Source organism: Motacilla alba, chromosome 1A, assembly GCF_015832195.1.
Source record: "Motacilla alba alba isolate MOTALB_02 chromosome 1A, Motacilla_alba_V1.0_pri, whole genome shotgun sequence".
NCBI classification, from domain to species: Eukaryota; Metazoa; Chordata; class Aves; order Passeriformes; family Motacillidae; genus Motacilla; species Motacilla alba.
The window spans coordinates 60,105,675-60,120,052 of NC_052031.1; positions in this window are offsets into that span (position 1 = coordinate 60,105,675).

The following is a 14,378-nucleotide window of genomic DNA, read 5'->3' on the forward strand; positions in this document are numbered from 1 at the left end:
ACGACCCTTTCTTATTCATTCCTTGCTATTCCTTTCCAGCCTTCTGATGAATCCTTTCTCTCTATTCTTTTAGTATAGTTTTAGTATAGTATTTTTAATGTGATATATATCTTAATATAATAAATCAGCCTTTTGAAAAATGGAGTCCAGGTTCTCATCTCTTCCCTCATCCTGGGACCCCTTGAACACAGTCACAGTCCACCAGGCTTCCAGTCAGAAAAATACCATTCAAGCAAGTAATTAAAGACACCCTCATTATGCATAAGCACGGGGGATCTGAATGCAGTTGCATGGGTTGTTTTGCATAGGCCCTGAGAAAACTGTGATCCTAAAGATTACAGTGAGTAAAGAGGCGATTTCAGTCTGGATCTTGCTGTTAAGTTAATTAGCCTTCCAACCAAGGTGTTGAGAGATTGCTTTAAAAAAAATTGACATCTGTCTGCAGTGGATACATTTTTTTTCCCTTCTATGCGCAACTTCACACTTCTCTTTTTTGTCCTCTTTCTATAATAATGTTGACATGCCATTTTCAGATTCGTGCTCTTAATACTCATTTAGTTTCAGTCTGTTAGGGAGATATGAAACCCTATCTTGTTTGGCTTTGTTTGGGTAGGTTTGGGGTTTTGTTTGTTTTTTAGCTAAAGCTGGTACTAATTGGTTTTTAACTTTAAGAAATAAAAGAAAACTTCAGTAAATCTGGTTTTGTGTTTTCTATTTATGTATTGTATTAAGAGGAGAAGGCAGCTCCTCAGACCTGAAGGTTTGTTAGATTGTGGTTGATTGGCATCCTCACACACTATTTAAATATTCTTTTGTGCTATCTGTGTTACAGATAACAGAAAATAGTGTTATCACAATGGAACTGGAGCAGAACTATAGCAGTTTATTGGTTTGTATTTATTGACAGAGTGGAACAGTGTGTTTATTCTCTTCCAAGCAAAACCAATTATTTTCAAAAGAAAATGTTCTTTCCTTCTCTTTTTATCCATTTTTCCTCTAATACTTTACTGTCTTTCTTTCAAGGCATTTTTGTTTTTTGTTTTTTGTTTTGTTTTGTTTCATTGTTGTTTTTTTTAATTTAATCAGTGTTTGAATTTCATTAGCTAAATTTTAAAATATTTCTATCTCGCAAAAACTATCAAAATGCTTAAAAAATTACAGGGAAAATAATCTCCACATCCAAAAATGTATCACTTTTTCTCACAAACTAAAGCATTCTTTTTTTTTTTTGATGTTTATTTGAAACCTCATTCTTTGTTCAACAAACTGGTAACTGAGAAAAAAACCAAAACAACTGAACAAAACCAACTGTTCAAGTCTTCAGATGGCACTGTACAAACTAAAAAAGGCCCCCGGTTCAAACTCCTCTTGTGGAGTGTGTGTTTATTTGGAGAGCCAGGCAAAACCAAGGACTTCAGAAGCCACTGGTTTCTTCCTTTCAGGTACAATCATCATATATATGCCAATAAAAATATTTGTATTTCTTAGGTGGGAAACCATCCCAGCTGTGAAGCTCAGTATTAATGCACCTGACAATTTTCACTCAAATAACTAAAGGACCAACACAGACAGAATTGCTAATGTTTGATAGAGATTAACTCTGAAAGATGAGTAAAGTTTGCTAAAATTTCCATCAATGTGAAACAAAATCTTCTTTTTTTTTTTTTTCCCCAGAATATTTTCACATAATACTTTCTGATTTTTAATTAACTGTGTTAATGATAGCTAAATTCAGGGGTACTTCTGCCTCTGCCAGCTAATTATGTTACTCTAATTTTTGCTTCTGAGAATGATACATCTCCTGCTTATTTGGTGGGGGTGGGGGGCGGGGGGTGATGTTTTTGCCATGTCCTCTTCTCAGATTTGAAGACTGGGAGGTTAAAGGAAGATTCTAATTGCACCCTCCAGGGTAGCCTCTTTTGAAGGCCAGGACCAAGAGCTTTGATTTCAGGTCACTCCCTATGTGGGTGCCTTTAAAGTTCATCTAAATTAACATTCAGTGATATTTTTGGCAGCTTTGACTGCCAGGAAAAATCATTGCAGTGGAATAATAATGCAAATAAACTTTGCATAGTCCCATTAAATCATTAAATGCCACATTGTTCTGTAATGGGAGTGACATTTCATTATTTCTAAAGCCACTCTGCTCACTGGCAGTTTGGTGCTGTTAATGCTGGTGACAGAACACAGTAACACTGGAAAAAGAGACTAAGGGGTCCTAGGGCTCCTATGATGCCTGCAGATACATGAATTGACTCAAAAATACAGACATAAAGACATCATACAATGATCTTGCTAGGATTTTTCAAGTGTGTTCAAACATTTGGTCCAGATTATCAATGTTACTCTGTTTGAAATTCATCATCTTTCCATTCAAAGCAAAAAAAAAAAAATATTACTCAGCTGTTATCTGGAGAAAATACTTTAGCTTTTAGATGTTGGGATTTTTTTTGATTATTCCTCCATATTTTTATCCTCAACAAATGTGGAAGAAAAACCTTTTTAAATATACCATACCATGCACTTGACTGTATAAATCCCAGAACCAAAATAAACAAAAAAAACCCCATCTATTTTACTTTTAAACACAGTTCTCTGAAGTCAAAGGACTTATTCTGAGAAGAAGGCAAATTCTTAAGAGGTATGAGGGCATGACTGCATTCTTCTCAAGAACTGTTTAAATGTTTATTTAAAAGACAGGGGAAAAAGAGAATTATTAAAGTATGAAAATTTAAAAAACAGCTTAGGAAAATCAGTGAGAAAATCTCAACATATTAAAAAAAAAAAAGGCATTTCCTAGGGGAGTAAGCAGAGAGAACTTCAGAAATTAAGTCCACTTTTTCTCTGGCTGCAGTGGAAATGCTTCTTTGAAGGAGCATTCCTGTACAGGACCTTAAAGAACAGCCAGAGTTTAGATGGCTTTACCATTTGTTTAAACTGATTGAGACAGAATAAAGAGAAAAAAAGACCTTATGTTTATCATCAGTCTCTTTTCCTGAATCATGAGTGATGGCACAGAAAGAAATGGCCTCATGTTGCACCAGGAGAGGTTTGGACAGAGATTTTGGGGAATTTTTTTGCCCACAGGGTTGTTGTGCACTAAAACAGACTTCCCAGGGCAGTGGTTGGGCAATCAACCCAGAATGATTTAAAAGATATGTAGATGTGACACTTAGGGACAGGGTTTGGGGTGGGGTTGGGTTTGTTTGGTTGGACTCAGTGATCTGTGCTGATTTTACAACCTCAAGTCTTCTGAGATTCAACAGTGTAAGCACAGATCTGCAGAGCAGAAGGGGCCTTTCTGCTGACATGTCTTAGAGCCACATAGAGATTTCAGCTGTTGTTTCCAGCTGCGAGGAAAAGTATTCTCTACACTACCAGTGAGAGCAGCATTTCCATCCCAAAAGAAGCTCAGAGCCTGGGTAAGTGTAAAAGCCAGTGAAAGCAGCGAGCTGGGCAGCCAGTTCCCTGTTGAACACCTTCTGAAGATTTCAGCCTGAAGGTTTCCAGGTGACTGTGCAAATCCTGCCTTGTTCCAGACTTTCAATCCCCCAGCACTGGTGTGTCTTTTCCTTACTCATTTTGTGTTTATCTTTGCAGTGTTGAATCATGTCCCATACCACGGAATTCCTTGGGTTGTGATGGTTATGATATTTTTTTTCTCATTTTAATGCCAAGGCACAGCTTCAGCCTTATTCCCAGTGCCCTACAGCCAGCTGACAACCCCATGTGCTCAGTCCCTGTTGCTGAGGAAGCAAATTTGATCTGTAAACTTAGTGACCTGGATACAAGTTTTAAACTGTTAGCCTATTTTTGAATGACGACAAACTGTAAACATTATTTATACCCCTTGCAATTAGAAAAGGGAAAACATTCCCCTAATGTCAAAAATTATCTAATATTCAGAGTGAAGCTACATATACAGGCGAGTCACTGGAAATTGAAGCAAGCTGTATACCTGTCCCCTCACACAGACTTTTGGGGTCTACAAACTGTGGGTAAGATTTTTTTTTCTCTTATTTTGGCTTATTTTTGCCTTGAAGTAAGAAGACTGAAATCAAAAGCTCTGAGAAATTCTGGCATCCACCATGGGGAATTAAAATCTCTTTTTGGCAGAAAAGGACAAACAAAAGAAAACCTTCTGAGGGTTTTAAAAGTAGAGGCTGACTTGTCAAAATCTGAGAACACTGATCTGATAATAGCAGTCTGACTACTCACAGGAAAGGATGCGAATTAAAATGAAAATAAGTATTAAAAGCAGTTTATGGTCACCTGCAACTAACTGACTTTTTATCAACCACTTATGAGCCATCAAAATTGCATAAGCTTTAATTTTGCTATGATTTCTGGGGGCTTGAATGAAAAAGTCAATAGATGGCTAATCCACTTGAAGTTTGTGGGATGATGCTGAGCAGAATTGGGTAATAAGTCATGACATCCAGTTTTAAACCAGAGATTTGTGTTTCTGTGAACACTTGACCTACATTTGTACACAAAGCCAGAGACACACATTCCCAAAATCTTTGCTGACAGGGGAGCGTAGAGTGTTCAGTGAGCCTTAGATTATTTGACTCTGGTCCTCAGCCTGCTTGACCATGAGCCATCCTGCAACACTGCCTGCCCTGTGTGGCTAAAGAATGAGAGGCTGCAAACCAGGCAGAAGTTACACAGCTGTTCTGATGAGAAACTTCTTCAAAATAAAATAGATAAGGATGTCAATAAAAAAAATAATAACCAAAACATTTTTCCCCTTCAGATCTCACAAGGTTATCAAAGCAAGCAGGTATGCATAGGCCTCTGGAATTTATTGATCTCTGTGCTTTTTCGTGCAATTCCATACCTTGTGTCAAGGTACTTCCACCTCTCAGTCCTGTCATGTCAACGTCTGAGGTAAGGTAGGTACTGAGTAATAAAATTAATATAACAATTGAACTGTTTCTAACTAGCTACTAAGTCCACTCAGAACCATGCATTTTAGCCATGTGAAATGACTTTTCTGAAGAATATATCTACATATTTAAAACCAGTTTTCTATGAACATTAGATGATTGATCCTGCCATGGTCCAGAAAGTACCACACACTTTGGGCTGAGGATTGTACTTAGATACTTTCATGCATTTCCCAGAGCTGCTGTGCTCCTCCTTCACACTCCCTAATGTGAGATGATGAGTGCAGTAGGGCAGTCCCACACCGCCTCACATCCTTATGGCAAGGGCATAAGAATCCTCCTTGCTATAGCAGAAGCTCAGCACAGAGTACAGCTCTGCTCATATATTCCATTCAAGTGCCAGCCACAAACAGTGTCCTTGAGTTCCACTGCATTTGTCTAATTCCTAAGGCTCGCTGATTTCAGTACATGGTGTGAGTATGAAATCAAAATTACCCTTTATGTGTCTGAAAAACCACGGCACTCTTACATTAAGCAGAGCTTTCTCTCATGACTGGCATCAGTAACAACCTGTGCTCAGTGCCGTGGAATGCCCAATGCAGCATTGCCAAAAACCCACACAGAAAATTACCTCAGTGGTCAAAACTCAGCCACGCGGAAGCCTTCAGGCCTGTGTTATCATTCAAACTGACAGAATAAAAATGTTTGACCTGATCTGTCACATTACAGCACTCCACGTCTATTTATGACTGTCTGACTCCATCCCATGGGACAGCTTCTCACGCCTCCAGAGACGCCAGGAAGTCCCACATTGTTTCAGGGTGTTGACCGCGTGCTGCTGGAAGAGTGGCTCTGAAACACAGGCACAGGTCTTCACCTGAGAGAAAATTTTAAAAATGATGTGAGGTTCAGAGAAGCAGGAGCATTGAAGCACCTCAACTGATTATGTTGTTTATGAAGCAAAAGCCTATTTTCAATTGTAACTGAGAGCCAGAAATCCAATCCCTGTTGACCTTCTTTACGAAATGAAACAGTATTTTCAAAATGGTGCCTGTAAGGAAATTAAGTCCCAAACCCTGATTTCTTGGGTCACCCAAACTGCCATTTGCAATAAATAACTAGAGCTGTGAGGCAACATTCACTTAGATTTGGACAATAGTCTGAGGAAACCTGATCTTTTTCACTTTCAGGCAGCAACCTTGCAAAAAGTGGACACACTTACGGGGCCCCAAGGACAGTGGTGTTTGTCTGGTCCAGTATGTTTTTCAAGGAACAAAGAATCTTGTAACTACCTTCAACCTTAGGAAATTACTGAACCAAGCTCCTGTTCCCTCTGCTCCCTTGTTACCCACCTTTCTCTTTCATTAAAAACTTAGTTGTCAGCTCTCATGCCTTTACACATGGAGAACCTGGGTTGTGGGCGTCAACAGTTCCAAAATGGGCAAGAATGCTGTATGAAGGTGTCCTCTCCCTGCTCTGCTCAGCCATCTCAAACTGAGCTGATGTCAAACCAGTTGAAGGACAAATTCTCCTGCTACTCTGGAAAAACAGAAAAAAGCTGTTGTTTTCACGCTCTTTGGAAGCTTAGCAGTATCTTTGGCACCAGTCACAATAATGCAAATTGAGTCAGCTTCAAATCTGGCTCATGCTAGGGGAGCAAAGAAGGAGAAAAGAAAACACCTACCTGCAAGCATCAGGTTCTCATCCAGCATAAGTTAGTTTGGAATTGACATAGCTGTCATGTTAGGACCAGAAATCATGAGCACAAAAGCCATAATTGCAGCGAGAGACATCTCTTCTCTCATCTTTGAATTCTTTTAATAAAAAACCATAAACATGAACCACCAAAAATAGCGTGTAAAAGTTCATGGTGCAACTGGGAAAATATCCACATTGTAGGAAAAAAAAAAAAAAGTAATTATGTCTTCAAAATTCTAGCTCTGACATAATCATGACAGCTGTTAAATTATCCAAGACAGATAAACGAGTAATCATTTTGATGTAGTTCACAAACTGTAGTTCACCTCCTTCTCAGTTTCCAAAGAGTTAAATGAAATGTTCTTTTAGCTGATGTACAAAGGCTAAATACACCCTCATTCTGTGTCTGTGCACCTCTGCTAATGGTATTAGTCCTCTTAATCTACAAGTGGTCAGGTGGCGAACTCAGTACATTTGAATCTTTCTCAGTGGAGAGCACTTGAGAACAATTGTTCCGAATGCTAGCCTGGTTTTATTTTTCTGAACAAGGAAAGAAAAGAAAAAGTGAAAGAGAAAGAACAAAAGAAAAATATGAAAGAGAAAGAGAAGAGAAAGAGAAAGAGAAAGAGAAAGAGAAAGAGAAAGAGAAAGAGAAAGAGAAAGAGAAAGAGAAAGAGAAAGAGAAAGGGAAAGAGAAAGAGAAAGAGAAAGAATGAAAAGAAAAAGAGAAAAAATAAAAAGGAAAAGGAAAAGAGAAAGACAAAACAGGTTTCATCTTTCAGATTCTGTGAACTAGGCAGCTGAAAGGAAAGAGGGATAGGTAGAAGCCTGGGCTGTTTCGTCTCATTGCTTCAAATCAGTCATCAATAGTCTTGTGTGTGAACCTTCAAAGCCTTCTTCTCATGAAAGGGATATTCTCTCCTCTTTTAATTCTAGAGGGAAAATCTGAGTTCTGCCCACTCAGTGAATTCATAATATGGTAAACAAATATTTAGAATCTCTGGACATTTTATGCTGATCTTTCTCTTCCTAAGGACAAAGTAAGCAGGTTTAAACTATTTCTAGATATGAAATCCCGGGGGAAAGTGTTTACACTAAGGAGAAGTGAACGGGAAGATTGACTACCAAGATTAAAACACACGGAATCCTTTAAGAAATGGATTGCAGAAATCATATTCAAGACAATAGTTGATTGAGGTTTTATACCTGCCATCCCAGCACATTTTCCTTTGTCCCTGGAGGAGATTTAAGCAGAAATGAAGAGAAAATCAGTCTGTACCCAGCCATGAGGAAGTAAGTCAGCACTTGAAACAAAGGTGAGGAGCAAACCCACTTGGTTTCTAACCTGGTGTTGCTAAGGCACACATTTGCCTTCTTCAGCACTTTCTACAACTCATTTCTCTCCTTCTCAAACACAAACCTCTGCAAGACATAGTGTCTGGATTTGTGTCCAATATAAATAAGCCTCATAAGCAACCTCATGCATTTAAAAATATTTTAAACCATGGAGGGGAGGAGAAGGACTAAAAAGGGCTAATTGCTGAGTGCCATTAACTTATTTTAATCAGCCATAAACTGTGGATTTTAGTCTTCCAGTTCCAACACAATGCTGTATAATATTATCCTACTTTGTTCCTTTTGTACTGGTTACCACTGGTGGTACAATTGTATGGGCTCATTGCAATTTCCAGCTTTCCATACCAGAGGGTATTATAGTACACAGATTCATGTAAATTCACCTGCACACACAAGCAAAAACTAGATTGCACATAGTTTCTGATTCACAGATAAGCTAAGCTAAAATGAGTGCTTAGGTAAAGAAGGGGCACATGGAATGAATTTTAAGAGTAAATGAAGCCAGCAAAGTGGGTGCAAAGTTAAACTGAAGCTGAGCTGAAGGTGATAGCCTGGAATTTTGCTGAGTTTGGAAAGCAAGAATGGAGAGTTCAAATATAAGGCAGTAAGTCACCAGACTCATTGAGGCACTTTAAATCAGAATTTTTGCAATGGAGATGAAAATAGTAATGCCCCTTCCCACATGGGTTTCTACAAAACCTTTCCCGTAGAGACATTTTTCTGGTGATTCCAAAACAGAAATAAACATGCTGACAGTCTTATTGTCAGTTCTGATTTTTTCAGGTCACCTGATTTTACTTTTTTTTTCTTTTTTTCTTTTTTTTTTTTTATCAAATATTCTTGGTTTAGTAGTGTGACTTGTCCAAACAATATACTCACAGCTGTAGCCCCCAATGAAGTCGTCCTCATTAGCCTTGAGCCAAAAGAAAAAATAATCTGTGAAGCCCTGTGCCCATTTTGAGTAATTGCACATTTGCCTTGCAAATCTGGTTGGAATTTGAGGTATGACAGATTAAGATTCCAATTTCATCTTTTCCTGGCTCTCAGTATCTGAAATGAGTGTCTCTACTCTTCAAGAATCCACAGAGAGTCAAAATGGAGCAGCTCTTGTTCTGCTGCAGTGTCACCAACAGATGGTCTATCAAATATTTACACTTCTAAACCAATTAAAGCTACCACCAAGTGCTTTTCTTGCTAAAGCACTCTTTATAAAATATTATTGAGCCGTCTCTAAAAGCCAAGCACATAATTAAACCCTTTGCATTGGTGCAATATGCCTGTTCAGTCCTTCGGTCCTCCTTTAAGATGTGATGTACATCCCATCAGCCACATGAAAGATTCAGGGGCTATGACCCATTGCAGCACATATTGTTTGCTATTTAATCTTCCATAACAAAGACAAGTGTCCTCCTGGAAATAAGAAAAATACATTATCATTAAATCACAGTTTTATAAGCATGTTGTTAAATAGTTTAGCAGCCTGTCTGTCACAAAGGAATAATCATGTATGGCTATGAAACTCTGAGGAATATTTTCTATCCAAATATTGAAGGAAGAAGTGAAGGGGAATAATTTTACTTGTTTTCATGATCAAGATTTCTGAGCCCATCATATGGTAGGACTGAAGAGCACCAATTAAAAATGCTTCAAGTGGTAAAAGAAATTGTACTTTTAAAGTAAAACAAATGCAGCCATAAGTCTGTGGTGCCAGTATTACACTCTTACATACACTTTTCCCACAGCCTGAGAATGCCACAGTTTAATGACTGATTTTTTTAAAAGCTGCCAATAATATAATATGATGTCACTGTGTTTCCATACAGTTTATTTCAAAGCTATGCAAAGACTAGATTGGATTCATGAATGTGTTTGAAGTAGGGCTGGCCAAGATCAGGATGCTCTGGAAATATTTTGGACAAATTTATGCTACCAATCCTTCAATCACATCTGTCCACTGGGAAGTGAGAAATGATATTTTCCTCAGAGCTATCACCTGCGCATTCACAAACCTGCATCTGCCATGAGTATGAAAATTAAGTTTTCTAAAGACTATTTGAACTGGTAGGTGGTACCAATACCTGTTTCCTCTTCACCAGTGCCTTTTATTGTGCACAACCACACTGTTGTCTTCCCTTGGATTTCTGCTTGTTATTCTGGTTTGGTTTCCTCCTCAGCCTTGCCTACCAGTTCACTTACCTTTACCTTATACAAAAATAGCTTTCAGTTTTGGAAAAAAGGATTTCATGGATTTGATAGTGACACATTTAAGAAGATCTTGGAAGTTAACAAGGGGTTGAGTCTGACCCCTCAGAACAGCACAGAGAAAGGAGTGGACAGAAAAAGCCTCCTCTGCATCCTAGAAAGTCAAATAGATCACACACAATTTGTACACCAATTGGTGTATGGCAGTATGACTTTCCTACAAGATTTTTAGGACAGCTTTACAAAACATTTATTGCAGATTAGAAAGATTAATACCCATACTTCTGCAATTATACGTCATATATGTCCATTTCTGCAGGAGCTGATCCTGCTAAGACCCAAATTTTCTGTTTTAAAATGGATTTTAACCATTCTGAAGTTGAAGAAGCATTGTCTACTCTATTTGAAGTGTTTTCTGTCATCCTGATTTATCCCAATTGCCAAAAGCAACATCAATTTCATCCCAAATCAGACTTTGTTTTTTTCCACTCTATTAATTAATTTGATGGTCTTGGCTATTTCTTTCAGGAGCTAAGGCTTTGCCCACGATTCTTTGAAGTGCCACTTCTGATTATACAAGAAGCACTTTTTTTTGCCTATGGGTCAAAATCTGGGGCAAAGGACGTGTCTTCTCCCTCCAGTTCAGAAGGGGAATGTGTCAGTACCTGAAGGGGTTCACTTGCCTGTGGGTACCCTTCTCTTCACCAGCTGTGAAGGCATTGCTGCATTGCTCACAGGCTTGTTTATTTTTAGAAGGATATTGATGGCTTGAAAGCTCTTTGGGGGGAAATATATATCCATGAAGCAGTGTTAAATACCCACCACATCTTCTCTCAAACTTTGCAAGCCTGTCATAGTTTTTGGCACCTACACAGATTGTTCAGGTGTACAGACAGCTGTGGCTCTGCCAGTCCTTGGGAAAAAAGGCAGAAAATATATTATTGATAATATGAGAATATATTATTGATAATATGAGAATATATTATTGGTAATATGGGAATATATTATTGGTAATATGGGTACCTTTAATTGCTGTTCATATTCCTCCCTACCAGTCAGTGCACCATGAGTAATTCACATTGACCAAAGAATACCATTGCCAGACATCTGAACTGGACGTTTTGGATTATACTACCTAAAATAAAACCCAAAACAACACAATACCCCACATCAAAGTTGGGTCTGGCAAAAAGACCATATGCTTTTTTTGATTTAATGACATAAAACATGAATTTCACAAACTCTCCCCTCCACCAGGCTCTTTTTGCCTTTAAATTGCAAAATCTTGTTTTCAAGAAAAATAGGTACATGGTGTTTAAGAAGAAAAACAAAAATATTACCTGGTTGTTTTTTATAGCAGAGAGAAGGAACAAGAGTTTTAGAAAGGGTTTTGGTTCTGATGTTCATTTTAACTTAGTCACAGAATTGATTAAAAAAAAACAAAGAACAAAAAAATAATACTGGCAAATATTTTCTCTAATTTATCAGCTTATTTGCTGGTTTTTTTCTTAAAATAAATTTATGAGAATATATTTTGAAGAAAATATCACAAATATTTCTGTCATGTGGCTGAGTCTTAGTCACTTATATCTCTGTTCAATTCCAGCAGCAGTATTATCCCTGCCAAAAAGTTTATCCTCTTCCTTACTACAGTCTGTCCTCAGCTCAGCCAGCCACTTTTAGCTGGCTGAATTAAAAATAAAATTGCTAAAGTATTTCTGAAATCTCTGAAGAACATCAGGACTGTTCTCACCTTGGTTTCTGATCAGATAATTTTATTTCTGTTTAAGAGTCTGTAAGATACATGATAATCCTGACACTGAATGGATCTGCCACTGCTACCTTCAAAATCTTCATCAGTCAAGCAGCTAAGGTGTCTAAAAATAGAGCTTCTCATGTATAAATCAACAAAAATACAATAGAAAAAAAACCTGTTTATAGGTGTGGGGGGCATAAATTAGGGAAAAGATGTTGCAGTATCTTCAATATTTTTAATCATAGGGATGTGATACCAACCCAGACACTGAATTGCCATGGAGAAGGAGTTCTCCTAGGCACTGATTTGGAATGTGGAAATTATACGCTTTCCTTCCACTAACATAATTTCAATAACAGCATGACAAAATCACTGCCTTTTCTTTCCAGTCTTTCAGCTCAGCTGACTTCTAATTTTCACAAGCAGAAGTCTCACAAGCAGCAGCCAGAGCTGTAAGTAATGCAGACCCAGACACACACACTGCTCATTTCTGGGAACATTCCTTCTGTTGGCAGCAACGCTTCTGTCTCTCACCCTAGACAGCAAGAAAAGAAAATATCTTGCTTATACAGAGGCATAAGTCAGGTCATACCCCTGCCTGTCCCGTTCAGTATTTGCTGCTGGTACATAGATTTCAGTTTTACAGCAACTATGCTCTTATTAAAGGTTAACCAATGCCAAGTATGGAGAAAAAAATTAAAAGTATGTAAAGAGGATTGAAAAGAATTTTAAAATGAAAAAAAAAAAAAAAGAATTTTAAAAAGAAAAAAAAAAGTCAGAATTTGACTGATTTTGAGATATCAGGTTTTAAATTCCACAGGCTTTTACTTATTTAAGAAAAAAGCTACAGCCAAAGCAAAGACATTGGAAAGCCAAGAGGCCAGAAAGTAATATAGACCATCTCATAATAACAATGAAGATAAAATTAGAATACTAAATGGAAATACAAAGTTTTATAGGAAATGACCATGTGGTCAGGTGTTTTCTATGTCTTGCTACTATTCTTTAATATACCAAAGATATGTGTAAAAAAAATAAAAGGTTTGTTGGCTGAAAATTTTTTTAATAAGTGAGGGAAATTGAATTCCAATTTTAATGAAGGAAACAGAGATTTTCTCACAAAATATCTTGTCACGTTTTAGACCACTCCTATATGCTGTTACAAATATGCATTTCCCCCGCATGAATATCAGTTGAACAATCTACATCAGAATGTACAACCAGAGTGTAGTGATCCTCAAACCTGGGATTGGAAGGATTTTTTTTAAAGACTTGGGATTTCTGTGATTTTAGATGAGCATTCTGTAGCTATTCCTCATAATTGTTGGGGCAGCAAAACTCTTTCCTACTCTTTCTTATCCTATTTTTACTTCTCTTTCTTCTAAATGAAATTGTTTAGCTGGGAGTTTAACTAATACATCTCTTCATAATCAGGGCCATTTATAAGATGAGGTGGAAATAAGGTTCAGGACTGACTTCCAGCAGAGAGCTTTTTTGCTGTGGTATGGTTTCTCCTGTAGAGTAATGACTCCTTGGAAAAATTTGGCAGAGACAGCCTACATCACATCCCTGAAATACTGGAAAGGAGAAGAAACAGATGCTGTATTACAAACAGGCATCCACTTTTGTACAAGGATAAAGTACAACCAAATGTTTCATTCATCTGATCATCTGATAAGCCAGATTTTAGGAATCAGAGGGAGCATAAGATCCTTCATGCAGATCATAATTAAGTAAATCTGTTGAACTTTAATATCCCTATTCTTTAATCAGCATGCCATTATACTGTTGACAGATGAGGATTTGAATGTCCAAATTTGCTGCAAATGGCAGAATTCCCACAGATGGCAGCAGGCATTTTGATTTCTTTGGTGTTTTGAGACTTTCTTGCCTGAGGACTGCATTATGGACACATTTGATGCATTTCTTCTATTGTTTTTTACTTGAAAGAAAATTGGGCTATTAACAGCATGAGAAAGGAGGGTCATTAGATGAGTGGAATTGATTAAGGAACATATTTCTCCTAAATGAATCATACTTTGAACTATGAAACAGCTAGTTCAAAAAGACCAGTGACTTATCTCTTCCATTTAACTCTATATAGTCCCTGGAATACAGTGCTCTTGGATAATCAGTACAGGTCATTTAACATATTTGAACAGATGACAATAAAATTTAATATGTACCTGAGCAGTCTGTCCAGATTTTCTTTTCCCTTTCCATACACGCTAATATCTTTTGGAGCACGCAGAAAAGTTTGATTTACCTATGAAAAATACATGCCAAATGTCAAAACAGATTCCAAGTGCTACATAGTTTCAGTTGCCTCATAATGTCAGGTGAAAAGATGGCAGGACTCCCTTTCACTGGGGTTCAGGTGAGAGCCAGAGAGCAGCAGACTCATCAGCTGGGTGATGGAAGGTGTTCCCTTAATGTAACACTTAAACCTCAACTTTCAGAAGTCCTGATCAGGCTGG